This window comes from Trichosurus vulpecula, chromosome 4 (assembly GCF_011100635.1).
Source record: "Trichosurus vulpecula isolate mTriVul1 chromosome 4, mTriVul1.pri, whole genome shotgun sequence".
Taxonomy (NCBI): domain Eukaryota; kingdom Metazoa; phylum Chordata; class Mammalia; order Diprotodontia; family Phalangeridae; genus Trichosurus; species Trichosurus vulpecula.
In genome coordinates, this window is record NC_050576.1 from 46,573,409 (window position 1) to 46,587,592 (window position 14,184).

Sequence of the window (14,184 nt, forward strand, 5' to 3'; positions counted from 1 at the left end):
GCGAGGAGAGGCCGGGCTGAAGGCATCCTTTCTGTCCCGGCCCGGGAAGAGGTGAAGTTGGCTCCTGCTTTTCTTCAGCGCATCCCTCTGCGGGAAGAGCTGCGGTAGGAGGACGACCTTCAAGCTCGGCTTCTTCTCTTCGGTCCCCATCCCCCGAGGCTCCCCTTTTCTCCTGCAGGCCTCTCCTCATGCACCCCACCCCTCTACGAACCTGGAATGGTCTGGTCCGTCGGTAGTCCCCGCCCCCTGTTCGGGCAGCAGCTGCTCCAGCTGCTGCAGGGACTGGGCGCGCGGTGGGACCCGGAGCCAGAGCCCGAAACAGCGGCTGCCGCGGGCAGCGGGACTGCCGGGCGGCGGGCTGGACGGGGAGGACCGGACAGGACGCGAGGGGACCGGCGCAGGAGGGGCGGAGCAGCGCAGCATCCTCCCCCGCCAGAGGCGCAGCGTGCCCTGGGTGGGTAGTGACCCTCCGAAAACAGACGTACTCCGCTCCCGAAAGTGGGGCGAGGCCCCGCGGGGTCCCCAGGGAGGAGGCGGCCTGGCTGGTGGCATCCATTCTTCTCCCCGGGCCGGCCTCTCCGGTGAGTGATGGCCCACGTCCAAGCGAGGCGTCGCTTCTCCTGCTCCATCCTCTCGTCGCTGCCGAGGCTGGGCCCAGTGCTCGACCCCGCCCTCAACGGGGACGTCGGGGGGCGGCCCATTGCGTCTTCAGCACTGCTGCTCTGGGCACATTGTCCTCGGTGGGAGCGAGTGACCGGCTGGGGATTCAGAGCCGGCCCTCTGGGGGAGAGGGGAGGGCATTTGGCAGGTGCGCTCCCCTACCTGGCCTGGTTGGGTCGGGGCTGGGTTGGGCGGGGCCGGATAGGTAAGTAAGGAGGTAAGTAGGGGAGGGAGGAAGGGAGGGAAAGAACGAAGAAGGAAGGCTTCCTTTCTGCATCACTTGACTTCTTGTTTGGTCCTCACCCTGCATCTGGGTACAATCACGATGCTCTGCATTCCATAGGGATCAGGTTCGTGGCTTCCTCTGATAACAAGCAACTGGCAACACGGCTCTTCTCTAGCTCTCTTGGTTCCTTTCTCTTCCCTCTTTCTGTGTCATGAATAGTAAATCTCCTGGTACCTTCTTTATCTTCTTGGTCGGTTGGCCATTTCTTTTTGGCCCGAAGTATCGGAAAGATTCAGACTTATATCCTAGGTAGGGTTAGGTCTCTGTTGACCTTTGATTTAGAGGACTGTTTCTTTGCTGGGCTGTACCAACTGGAGTCCAGGCTTGAGGTGGGATGTCACATAATGGGAAATGTAACTATCTACTTTGCATAAAATGGGCAAACCATTTTTCGAACCACAACAAATCTTTAGGGACATACGTTTCAACGACATCATTTTACTTTTAGAATAGGTCCGATCATGAAGTTAGATTTAGAGCTGGAAGGTCGTCTAAACCAACCCCTCCTCCTCTTGCAGATAAGGAAACTGAGACCCGGAGGGATTGTGACTTGCTCAAGGTCACACAGGTAGTAAATGACAGAACTGGAGTCTCTTACTCCAAAAACATTGCTTTTTCCACTGTGCCAAATCATCTTTTGAGGGGGAAAAAGTCTTTTCTTAGAGTGCATTTGAAAAAAGCAAGTACCTAGACAGCTTCTACCAAGGAAAACTAGGTTACATTGTTCAAAATGAATACATAGTGGGTACTTAAATATAGGAAAAATATCTGTGGAAGTTTCAGAAAGAAAAAAAGAAAACCCCCCAAAATAGGTTTTCCCTTTCTGAAGTTTTGAACTTGGCATCTGGAGAACAGTGACCTAATTGTAAATGGTGCTCATGGAGTTGTTGGGACTGCCTTAGGATAACAACAGCTAAACATAGAAAAGGCATAAACACAGTGCCGTAGTTAAAAGATGTGTCTTGGAGGACTCCTGAAGCATCATCATCGTACCCCATGGGAATAGGATTGATTTGTTCTGGCCATATGTCTGCAGTGAAGAACTCTACTGGCCCTAGCTGCTTCTACATCACAAAGTGATGTGTTTGGGATATTTTTCTTTGTCCATTATTCTTGTGTTTATAGATTTTCTTTTAGTTTTTAATTTGATATGCAGTATTCTGCTAGAGTAGCCAGAAATCCTTCTCTCTGTACTAGTGCTTACATATGTGGAGGTGCCTGCCACTAACTATATTGAATAAATTCTTTGTTGAAGAATACTTTCAAGTTAAAGGAAGTATTAATGTGCTAAAACCCACTAATGAAATAAGGGCTTAACATCATAGGGCAGATTTCCTTATGTTGTTTGCAGGGGCTTCTGAGCTCAGTTTTTTTTTTCATTTAGTCCATAGAACTAATGGATTAGATTATAGTTTCCATTCTCACTATACTGGTTATTTAATTTGGTTCAATTTCGTAGTCAAAGAGGATAGTACCATCAGCTGCCACCCTGGCCGGTTTTGGAATGGCACCTTGAGGAGTAGAATTGTTCCCTGCCCTTAACACAGACACACCTGCACACAGTGCTACCTACCTCTCTTACCCACCCTCACCCTTCCCATCCCCCAAGGAAGAACCTCTCTGGAAGGTCTTGTTCACCTTATTTCTGACCCGTAATGAGTCAAGAAATTGGGTTGATCATCATAAAATGTATTGAATCTTTTAATTTAGTTCTGGCCAAAGGATATCAGACCCACCTTACTTCCTTGTTGGGTTATACTCATTGAAAACCTTAGGGTAATACGGATCAGATGTTCATTGAGTACTGACAAAAGTATTTGAGCCATAATGACCCTGGAAGTCAGGAAAGGTACTGGCTCTGGTCACTAACTGGTTGAGAAGGTAAGCTACCCAGTGGCAGGGACCACATTATTTTCATCTTTGTATCTTCAATGTTTAGCACAGGGTCTTCCTTCTTTCCTGGAACAGATAGGCACTCAAGTGTTTTGTGTAACCTTGGGCAAGTTACTTTACAAGAGTATTTTCATCTTTATTTTCCTATTTGTAAAATAGGGCTGCATCATTTGTATCCAGCTTGCAGTTATTGTGAGGATCAAGTAAGATTTCTGTGTATCGTTTTGTATAATTGTAAATGGATGTACCAGTTTAAGCTGTTTTAATAACAAATATTTATTGCCAAGTATTAATTGTCTCTTAGTTGGAAGATGCTATGAAGGAGCTACACATCTCTGATAGCAAGTAGCTATGTCAGGGGATAAAATGTTTGCTAGTCATGAAAAAATCATGAATAACTCAGGCCAGAACAGAAGTGCCAAATGAGGGCGTAAACAAGAATTGCTGTAGGAATTGAGAAGGGATGACTGTAGTCTACTGTGGTTATGGAACATGGAGTGTTAAGCCATGTTGTGGACTGAAGGATGGGTCGGCTTTGGATAGGCAAAGAGAACAGAAGAGCAAAAGAAAGCAAGAACGTTTGGAGGCAGGTTTGTTAAAGGTATAAATATGTAAAGTGGGCAGGTATTCTGGAGGGCCTTGATCTATAGACAATAAGGAATTGTTTTAGATTCTAAATTGGGGGCAGAATGTTAAAGTAGGCAAAATTCGTTTTTTCCCTTTCTTGCCCCAAGTCTCCCTCTCTTCCAGCTTGTATTAAAGGATCTCAGCTAATTCCCAATAAGTAATTTTTACAGATGTCTAATAAAATAATTATTAAATTCAGTATTTCCTATAATACATATATGTATATATATGCACACATATCTGTATACCTCCGCATATACTACACATTATGCATAATAGAGTAAGCATGGTGGAGGGGAGTCAGGAGGACCTGAGTCCAAGTCTTGCCTCCAGCACATAGTGGCTGTGACCCTGGTCAGACAAATAACTTTTCAGTAATCCAGGCAGTTCTGTAATATTTAGAGTTAGTTGTAGACTTAACAGTGTATTGAGTAAGGGAGTTTCCACATTAGTGGTTTCCAATACCAAAGAAATTGCCCCCACCAATGATAGGTGCATTTTAATAGGGGGCTTTTTAGCAAGGAAATGCCTTTAAGACTCAAGGGAGTCTCCTGACACCTTTCCAGGTCATAATGGGAAATTCTTGGAGTGCAGCGAACCTCATAAATCAAACCTATCATTTAGTCCACCTCTAAGGACAACTTGTTTTTTGTGTATTTGTTGGGTGGTGTGAATTAGGTTTCTAGCACTGGGATTGGTTGAGGAATAAGATTAGAGACCTCAAGACGGTATGGTAAGAGGTGCCAGAAGGGATCAGAGAAGTGGGGGTATGTATAAATTGAGATCTTACCATCTTTATTGGCTCTTTGATTGTGTTCCAGGTCTTGCCTCCTGGCCTTGTTTGCTTCCCATACCAGATCTTTGGACTATCTCTACTGAATTCTAGCCTAGGTTCCTGCTCTCATGGATCTAGCACCTTGGACTTCGTTAGGCATCAGTCTAACCTAATGACTGAGATGAAATGTGGATGGGTATCCAGAAGCAGACTGAGGTTGACAAGGCACTTTTCTTTTCTATCCCAAGCACTGGGTGCTATATGGGATTCCCTTTGAAATTGCCATCCATCCTCCCGGGACTCTGATATAAGTTATACATAAGGGACGCCGTCAGAAAAGTCCTTATTTCCGTTGTGGGGACACCTCGATAAGGGATTCCTAACAAAACTGTTGCTGTGATGGGTAGGTAGTGTGGTGCGTTGAAAGAGCCCTTGTCCTTGGAGTTGGGAGTTCTACACTCCATTCCCAGCTTTGCTATTGCTCCTTGTGTGACCACAGGGCAAATCACTTAACCTTTCTTGTCCCTAGATTTCTTATCTAGGAAATATGAGGGGATGAACCTAAATGATCTCTAAGGTCACATTCACACACATATATTCCAGTAGTGGAGTACATCTGCCATCTTACGTCTAATGGCATGGGTTGCTGCCCATCATCTGTGTCCTCTCTGAAATTCTTTAGATGTTCTTGCTGGTCCTCTGGGACTTTTAAATATAATGTGAACATTAGTGCTGTGCTCATATGTCTATCAGTTGTACCTCCTCACCAAACCATTGGCCCACCACCTTTTCTGATCGTGTATTCTGGATACCTTCTCTGCCATTTACTTCTTGGTCCTGTGTTGCAGTTTACAGCCATCCACTTTGATCACCTGAAATTTTGATCCTTCAGTGACTGATTCGTTACTATATAGAGCATTACTAGAAAGAAGTTGATGTTAACAACAATAACAAAACAAGGTGTATATGACAAGGAGCTGTTTGAGACAGTAGGGAAGCACCACTGGTTTTCCTAGGGGATCTGTAAAATGAAGGGGGTAAACTAGATTCTAATGTTACTTCTAGCTCTGAGTCCTGTAATCTCCCTTCCCCCTGTAATTCTAAAGTGTGTTTCCCCCTACAAATCAGGACATTTAATACCAGTCCCACGAAGCCTCTTCACCAAATGATTGCCCCTTCCCCCTAGTTTCTACTCCTTGTCTTGCCCTTCCAACCCCTAAATTTCTTTCATCTGTGGGGGTGGGGTGGGGTCAGGGTTAGAAGATACACTGAGGGAAGAAGAAGAGGCTCTTTCCTGGAACTTTGGCCTAACTGGTCCCCCTTGCCCCCTTTTGCAGTGGAGCTAATGGGTGGACTCCTGGCTTACCCTCCTCCCCCCAACTCAGACCAATTTCCTTTTTCAGTGCACTTCCTTGTATACCCCACAAGACCTAGGTGTGCTGCTAGATGAAAGAGGCAGAAAGGAGTCCCTTTAGGTGAACTAGAACAGGTTGAATTGGGGGATTGTGGCCTAGTGGGTCTGCGACTTGGCCGCACCTACCCCTCTGGCCCAGAGGAGGGGGAGGGGAATGTCTCGGGAAGGAAGGGATGGGGCCGTTTGTCTCCCTGGCAGTTAAACTGCCCTGGGGATAGTGGAGGGAAGAAGGGAAGAGGAACAATGATCTGTAAAAAACAAGGCACAAAATAACTTAAAAATGCCCCCACCCAATGAAACTTATACACTAAAAAGGAAAGAAAACGTGAAACAGAAGAAATCCTCTTTACACATTGATGAGGACAGCCCAACATTTCTGGCCTTAACAAAGCTACTACTGAATCAGCAGGTAGAAAAGGAATTTTTGAAATGGGTAGTTGGGTCCTGGTTTAGTTGTGACCTGTTATACAAAAAGGTTTGGTTTTGTTTTTAACCTGGCTTTTTTTTATTTAAACTATGTTGGTTCCATTTATTTATTATTCATGTTCTCTCTTCAAGATTAGTTTAGCCTGGACCTGAAGTATTACCTTGTTATATTTTAGTCCTGGAGGAGGAATGATGTATGTAGATACATTTCTAGGCTGGGTCCTCCTTCTTCAACCTCCTGTCTCTGCCCCTCTCCCCCTTATTTCCTTGTGATATTGTTTGTTCACATAGTAGCCTTGACCTCTTTCAAAGTTTCTGTTTTACAAGTTAAATCTGATGAGGCGTCCATCATTACTGCTTACCAACACTTGGCTGTGAGTTCGTGGGGCTGTACAATTACTTCACCCTAAACTTATCTGGGATCACAGGATTTAATCTGCAATGGAGACCTTGGAAATAACCTTGACCACCTGCCTTCATTTTATAAATGAAAAAACAAAAACTAGGCTTCACACAGAAGGGTGGTGACTTGTTTAAGGTCCCGTAGCTTACGAGAAGAGCCAGGATAGGAGTCCAATTCTTCTGGCTCCAAATTCATTGTTTGTTCTATACCACAAAAAGACCGTGTAAAAACAACAGGGGGTAGGCCTTAGATCACTATCTACTCTTTTCTCGGATACTATATTTGTCCCATAAAGAGAATGAGGAGAGTGACAGATCAGACATTTGGATCTTCATCCTTGGTACTTTTCTATTGAGCCATGGATCTTTGGGTTCTCAGAGACAGATTGAGAACGAACTCAGTTTCCTTGTGCCTTCCATTGACTCTATTCTCAAAGATTCCTGGAAGCCTTCTCTGTGGAGAACTTAATGACATTGTTGAGTGTGTGTGGTGCGGCCTACTATCTATGTTTCCTTCTTTTCTCCTCTTTGTGTTCCCTCCCAGGGAGGGAACCCCTGAGATTAACTCCCCTCTAAACTATATATACATATGTCTTACGTATATCTATACAGCTTACACATCTCGGCATGTACCTATACATAATCGTTTCTGTGTTGTCCAGATCTGCCTGAAAGGATGAAATAGAAATTATTTGACAGGGGATTATTTGAGTTTCTCCGATTCCTTGACTGTTATTTAGCAGCTTTTGTTTGAACTGTTTTATCGCCCAAGTTCTTGTGCCATCTGTAGTTTTTTGTCTGATGACTGTACTATAAAAATGAGTCTCAGGGGGCATACTATTTTTTTTGTAATGAGATGGAAATTTTGTGATAGGCTCTTTTAAAGTACATTAGACATTTGACAAGACAAGCTAGTAGCAACAATGTTGTTTTTACTCTTTTATCTTTTCACCTTCTTGGTCCCTCCGGATGCTCTCCAGCTTGTTAATAACTTTCCTAAAATGTGGTACCTTGAAAGAAACACATTTCTCCAGATATTATATGATCAGGGCAGAATATAGCCAGATTCTTATCTCCCTGTCACTGTGGATATAAAACCTCTTTTAATGTAGTCAAAGATGGCATTATTATTATTTCTGTATGTTTTTTTGGTTATATACTGGTTATGTATTTTACCTTGTAGTCTACTAAAACCTCTCTGCCTTTCAGGTGAATGACTATTTAGCAGTGCCTTTCCCATCTTGCACTTTTGAAATTTGTTTTTTTGGACCTGTGTAGGACTTTACATTTGTCCATGTTAAATTTCATCTTATTAGATTTAGGCTAATACTCCATCCTGCTGGGATAGTTTTGGATTTTGATTTTGACATCCAATGTGTTAGCTATGTCACCTGTGAATTTGATAAGCATTCTATATCTTTATTTAAGTCATTGACAAAAATGTCTAACAGTCCAAGGCCAAGCACTGATCTCTCGGCAGTTATCTAGAAACCTTCCAAAGTGACATTAAATCATTAGCAGCTGTTCTGAATCCAGCGTAACATAAATACTTTCCAAACCACCTAACTAAGCTATTGCCCTTGGCCTAGATCTCTCCATTTAGCCTGTCAAAAAAAAAAATCAACCAATCACGTATTACGTGGTTATGTGTCAGGCAGCAGGCTAGGTGCTGGGGATACAAAAACAAAAGAATGAAACAATCCTTGCTTTTAGAAGACTATGGTAAAATGCTTTGCTTTGGGTAGACTTTATAGGATTCTCTTGCTCTGCCAATCTCATACCTTGTCAAAGTGGAAATGACATTAGCCTGGCATCTTCTGTTGTTGTTTAAGGCATTAGGCCGACTCTGTAATCAGTGCTGAAACCTGTCCCTTTAACTATCTTTGTTAGTTTTCAGCCAAACTCACTCTCTCTTTTGAAAATTGAGATGAGATTTGCCTCTCTCCATGCAGCCTTGGAAGAGGCCTTGAATGCCCAGTCCCTCAGCCTTTCTCCGATTCCCCATGATATTTTACAGATAAGACCCTCAGATCAGCAGCAATATTCAGTTCTTCCCATTGAATTAATTTATACACTAGTCAAGTTGTGGAGAAGAATTATGACCAATGGAATGAGTCATGAGAAAGAAGAAACAGAACCAAAACAACAACAACAACAAAAAAACAACCCAAAAACAAAAACAAAAGAGAAGAGAAAAAGGCGAGCATGAAGTGTGCCTCAATCTGCATTCAAACTTCATAGTTCTTTCTCCGGATGTAGATAGCATTCTCCATCGTGAGTCCTTTGGAGTTGTGCCTGCACCTTGTGTTGCTGAGAAGAGCGAAGTCTGTCAGGGTTGGTCCTCACGGAATCCGTATATCTGTGGTTGTGTACAGTGTTCTCTTGGCTCTGCTCCGCTCACTCAGCATTCCAGGTTGTTATGAAGTCCGTATCATGAGATTCCATGCCGTCTTGGGGAGGGAGGGGGGAGGGAGGGGAGAAAATCTGGAACTCAAAATTATGTAGAACCGTCTGTTGTAAACTAAAACTAAAAATAAATATTAAAAAAATATTCAGTTCTAGTACTTTGGCTGTAGTTCATGTTAGCTGAGTGACTTGTATTTTTTAAGGGCAGCTAGGGGTTCTTTTTCTATCTCTTTGGTCATCTTGGTTTTCTGTTTCCAGCTTGATCCTTTTGTTGTGTTCTTCCTAGCTAGCTAGTTCTTTTCTAAAGAAAACAAATGCAAAACAGGAAGCTCTGCTCAGCTCTCTCCTTCTTGTCTGTTAGCCTCTCTCTATCCGTCTTGAGTAGCGCTCCTGACTTCTTTGAGCCTCCATGTCCCTCTACACAGGTATAGCCCTCCTTCCCCTTTTAAAAAATCACGCTTGGCTTTCCCCACCAACTTCAGACCACTTCAAGTATTCGTTCTTTGCAGAAGAAGTCTTTGCATTCCATCCTCCATTATATACATAGATATATATAGGTATATATTTTTGACAGTCTTCTCTTTATAATCTGAAGTTAGTCGTTAAGTTCTCTGTGTTTCCATGGTATTCTCTTTAGAGAATTCCTTTTTTTCCTGCTTATGGAAATCATTGTTTTCTGTCGTTTTCAAATTTCATTCTTGAGAGTTATCCCGTCTCTCTCGGGCCAACTTCCACAGTAGCTTTTTTTTTCCCCCATGGCCTCCTATTTATTCTTCTCTGAACCTTGTGAAATCTGCCTTCCTAAAATTTAGCACGCATGACAGACTTATTTTTCACTTTTCTCTTCTTTATCACAAATTAAGGTGAAACAGTAATTTTCTCATAAGATTCCCTTCTTTACCTCAGCAACCTGTTCTTCCTTGTGGGTGAGAATCAGGTCTAGAAACATTTCATTGTTTTTTTCACCTTTTGAAGTATGATAAATTATCATTACAGTAAGTCAGCAGTATCAATTTCTATGCTTTGGGCAGAGAGAACTCCTATAGATATATTTCAGTAATTTAAAAGTCTTCATAGTATCATAGATTTACTAAATTATGGAAGACTGGTAGTGTTTTCCTGAACTTATCTGTGTCTTCTTTCTGTCCCAGTGCTTTGTAGACTGCTTAGATGATGAGCTACCTTCATTCACTCTCAGCCAAAATGCTCTCTATCATGGTTTTTATTTAAATTTTATTTTTTAACCTTGTCTCCTTGTATTTCTTCACATGAATATATTTTCTTAATATATAATGCCCTTCTCCCCTCCTGCCCTTTACCTACCCCGTTTATAGAAGGTGTCTTTGTCCACAGGCGTAGAAACACTTTCCATTGAGTCTTAAGGTATACATTTTTTGGGTCAATTTCCCGTGCTGCCTCAGAACTCTAGTTTGCCTTTTGTTTCCTATCCTTTTCATGTTTAGATATAAATATCACCTTCTAAACACTTAATAAATGCTTGTTGAATCAAATGGAATAAAATTTATTAAAATTGATGTTATCATGGTTCCAAAGCTAACAATGGCTTTGTGATATGGATAATATATACACAACATGTATGTGGCTTAGGGAATGAAACTGGCAATTCATTTACCTCTCAAAGAAGAAGGAGTCTTAGTTAACAGAAAGAAATGTGATAGATTGGATTTCAAACAGCTCACTAGAGATGGAGGAATTCATATTCCAGTATAGTTATTGTCATTTTTCTATTTTACTTCAAACTTTTATTTTATCTTGTTAAGAAAATGAGTTGCCTACAGACATTCAACTAATGGACTACTTGCTGTATGTTTCTATTAAATGTTAGCGTTTTGGACTGAAAGCTTTGTGCCCTTTACACTTACACTTAGAGCAGATACCCTCCTGACTCTCTTGGAAAATCTTCCTGGGCTCCTACATTGTTAAGGACTCTATCCCTTGACTTATCTACCTCCTTTGGGGACATGCTCATTCATCTTCCCTTCACTCACTGAATATTTTTCCTTGCATCCTCTCTACTGGGCAGTTTTTTTTGACTCTCAGAAACCCATGAATTGGCCTTCTGGACTCTTCTCTCGAGTCTTCTTTAGTTTTGCTTGACCCATCTGATGCATTTCGTCTTGGATACGCAACCTGGAAGATCACAGTCTTTATTAATTTGAGTAGCCAGATGACCCTAAAATACCACATAACATTGAGAAGGATTCAGAGACATTGCATAGAGAAATGAGGGAACAGTGTTACCAGAGCTACAAAATAGATGAGGCCTGTGAGTTGGCTGTAGGGTGAAAGCCTGGGGCAGAGTTAGAGAGAGAAGCTAGAGGCAGAAGCACAATGTGTGCATTCCCGTGTGTTACCTCCTATGGGCCTCCTGAGAGTGATGGTTGCATCTTACTATGAGTATCTCCCTAGCAACAGTTTCCCACTGGATGCCTGTTTACCTGGTTTTGCTTTCCCCAAAGGTTCTTTTCTCATTCTTTTCTCTGGCAAAAACACCTACGGATTTTTCTCTATATCTAGTCACTTTTTGACTATACCTGTTTATCTCTGCCCAGACCAAAAGGCTCTGATCTTCTCTGTAAGACTTATTGCTGTTCCGTAGATACTCCATAGGTTTTCTCTGTCTTCTTGTTGTTCAGTTCAATCATGTCCAACTCTCCATGACCCGCAGACCTTGGCACGCCAGGTGCTTCTCTCCTCCACTATCTCTGGAGACCCTAAATAGAGCATACCTCTCCATGATAAGTGGGGGCATGGCAGGTTCACATAGTAGGTGACAACAGTATTTTACAAATGCATCATATACAGCTTTGCATTTATATGGCATTTGGCCATGATGTCCAGTAGCCACAGTGACAATTCAGTGTAGAGGATAGGCAGCCAAGCTTGGATATCAGGGTTTAAAGCCTGAGTCCCATATATTAAATGGCTGTGCCAATGACCTTTGTGACAGTGTCTCTTTGGCAGTTTGCTGTGTAGCATTGCCTAAGTCTCATAACTCCTGGGAACCTCAGTTTATTTCATTTGTGAATAGGTTTTGGGAAAAGTGCTTGGCCAACCTTGAAGGGATCCAAAGATGTGACTTAGAAGCTAATGTTTTTATGGCACGATAGACCTTTTCCCACTTGAGTCTTGTGACAACCCTGAGAAATAGGTGCTATGGGGTATTGTTTCCTCCAATTTATAAATGAGGAAATAGAATCTCAGAAAGATTAAATGACTTTTCCATGGTTGTGTAATTAGTGTCAAAAGAAGAATTTGAACCCATCTCTTAAGAGCCTGGATGTGTGTCTATCTCTTCAACATGCCATGCTTGTTAACCTTGTTTGTTGTATAGAACTGTTTGTGTTTCTGAATCAGCCATTTCTGGTAGTACTCCTCAGTGAGACTTCTTCCCTTAAAACAAAAATGAAGAGTTAAACAAACCAGTGGACACAGTGACTGTGTCTGATAGGATAGTCAGACTTCCCCATTCATTGTCCTTTTATCTTTCCCTCCATTTATAAGGAAAAGAGCATGCTGCATTTCCTCATATTTTCTCTGGGGTCAAGAAGGGTCATCACTATTACTCAGAATTCAGTTTTCATGTTAGTGTTCATTTTGTTTATTGTGTGGATAGTGTTTTCTTGGTTCTATTTATTTCACTCTACATTAGACTTTCCTTGTTTCTCCAAATTCCTCACATTGTTTCTCATAGAACAATAATATTTGGTTATATTCATATTCTACAATTTCTTCAACCATTATCAAATGATAGGCTCCTGTTTTGTGATATTATTATCATTTTTTGCTATCAAGTAAGTGCTGCCATGAATATTTCATAATGTGGGAATTTATATTTTTGATGACCTAGGACAGGGGTGGGGAAACTGGCCTTTTAGGTCCTTAGCTGCAGCGTTTTGACTGAGTCTAAATTTTACAGAACAGATCCTTTTATTAAGTTTGGATTCAGTCAAAGGGCTGCACTTGAGGACCTAGAGGGCCACATGTGGCCTTTAGGTCACAGGTTCCTTACCCCTGACCCTGGGATGTGTATGCCCAGCATTTAGATCTCTGGATCAAAGGGTATGAAAAATTTAGTGACTTTTCTCATATAATTGCAATTTTTTTTCTTCCCTGAATTGTTGGACAAATTGAGAGTTCCATCAAAGGTGTATTAATATATTTATCTACCATAGCACTTCAAACATTGACTTTTTTTTGTCTTTTGTTATCTATGCCATATTACTGAGCGTGAGGTAAAACTTCAGTGGTAATTTAATTTGCATTTCTTTTATTATTAGTGGTTTGCCATTTCATAGTATTGTTGATAATTTAGACTTTGACAATTATTTATTTATAGCTTTGACCGCTTATATACTGAGGAATAGTTTTTAGTCTTATATATATGTGTTAATTCCCTATGTACCTTGGATATCAGACCTGTAACAATGCTATTAATGAAATGATCTCCATGTCCCACAATTGACAGCTTCCCTTCTAATTCTAGCTGCATTTATTTTGTTTGTATAAACAGAAATCTGTCTTTTCCCTTTTCATCTGATCCCCTTATATGATTAAGAATTTACCCACTAGACATAGTTGTAAAACGTATCTTCTTCAATTCTTTTAATTAAAAAAATTGCTTTTTATATTTGGATTGACTAATCATTTGAAACGTGTATATGTAGTATAAGAGGCTGATCTAAACTGATTTTCTACAAAATCTTTAAAATAATGTTATTGTTAGTTCTTGGTCAAATATGGAGTTTTTCCTCACATAGGTTGTTTCTAGGTAGGCTGCCAAATTTTATTTTTTCTAATGCTTCATTATCTAGAATATCCCACTGGCCCAGTTTTCTATTTTTTAAAAATAATTTTAATTGCTCTTTTATGGTATAGTTTGTAGTCTTGTAATACTCCTTCCATTCCTGCTTATTAAAAGATTTCGCTTGAGATTCAGGACATTTTGCTCTTCCAAATGAATTTTGACATTTATTTATCTAGGCTTGTAAAGCAACTCTTGGTGGTTTGGCATCACTAAATCTTTAAATTAATTGAGGTAATATCATTTTTATCATATTAGTGTGGTCCACGTATGAACTATAGGTTATTATTTAAATCTTTATTTCTGTAAATAGTATTAATGTAGTATTGATAGGTAAACTACCAGATATTTTATGCATTTTTGTAGTTATTTTGAATGAGATTTCTCATTATTTCATTTTTTTCTGATTTTTGCTATTGTAATATAGAGATGCTTATAATTTTTTGTGGAGTTATTTTATATTCTAATAA

At 41.0% G+C, this 14,184-nt stretch overlaps 1 protein-coding gene across 2 annotated transcripts in view; it reads left to right on the forward strand.

The window, feature by feature from the left end:
* Positions 1–262: 262 nt before the first annotated feature.
* Positions 263–14,184, forward strand: part of TTLL7 (tubulin tyrosine ligase like 7) — a 212,292-nt gene continuing 198,370 nt past the window's right edge. The window contains exon 1 of one of the 2 annotated variants that reach the window (XM_036758272.1): positions 263–581. The gene's annotated coding sequence lies outside the window, so the exon portion shown is untranslated. The remainder of the gene's footprint in view (positions 582–14,184) is intronic. The other variant, XM_036758273.1, reaches the window with a different exon arrangement.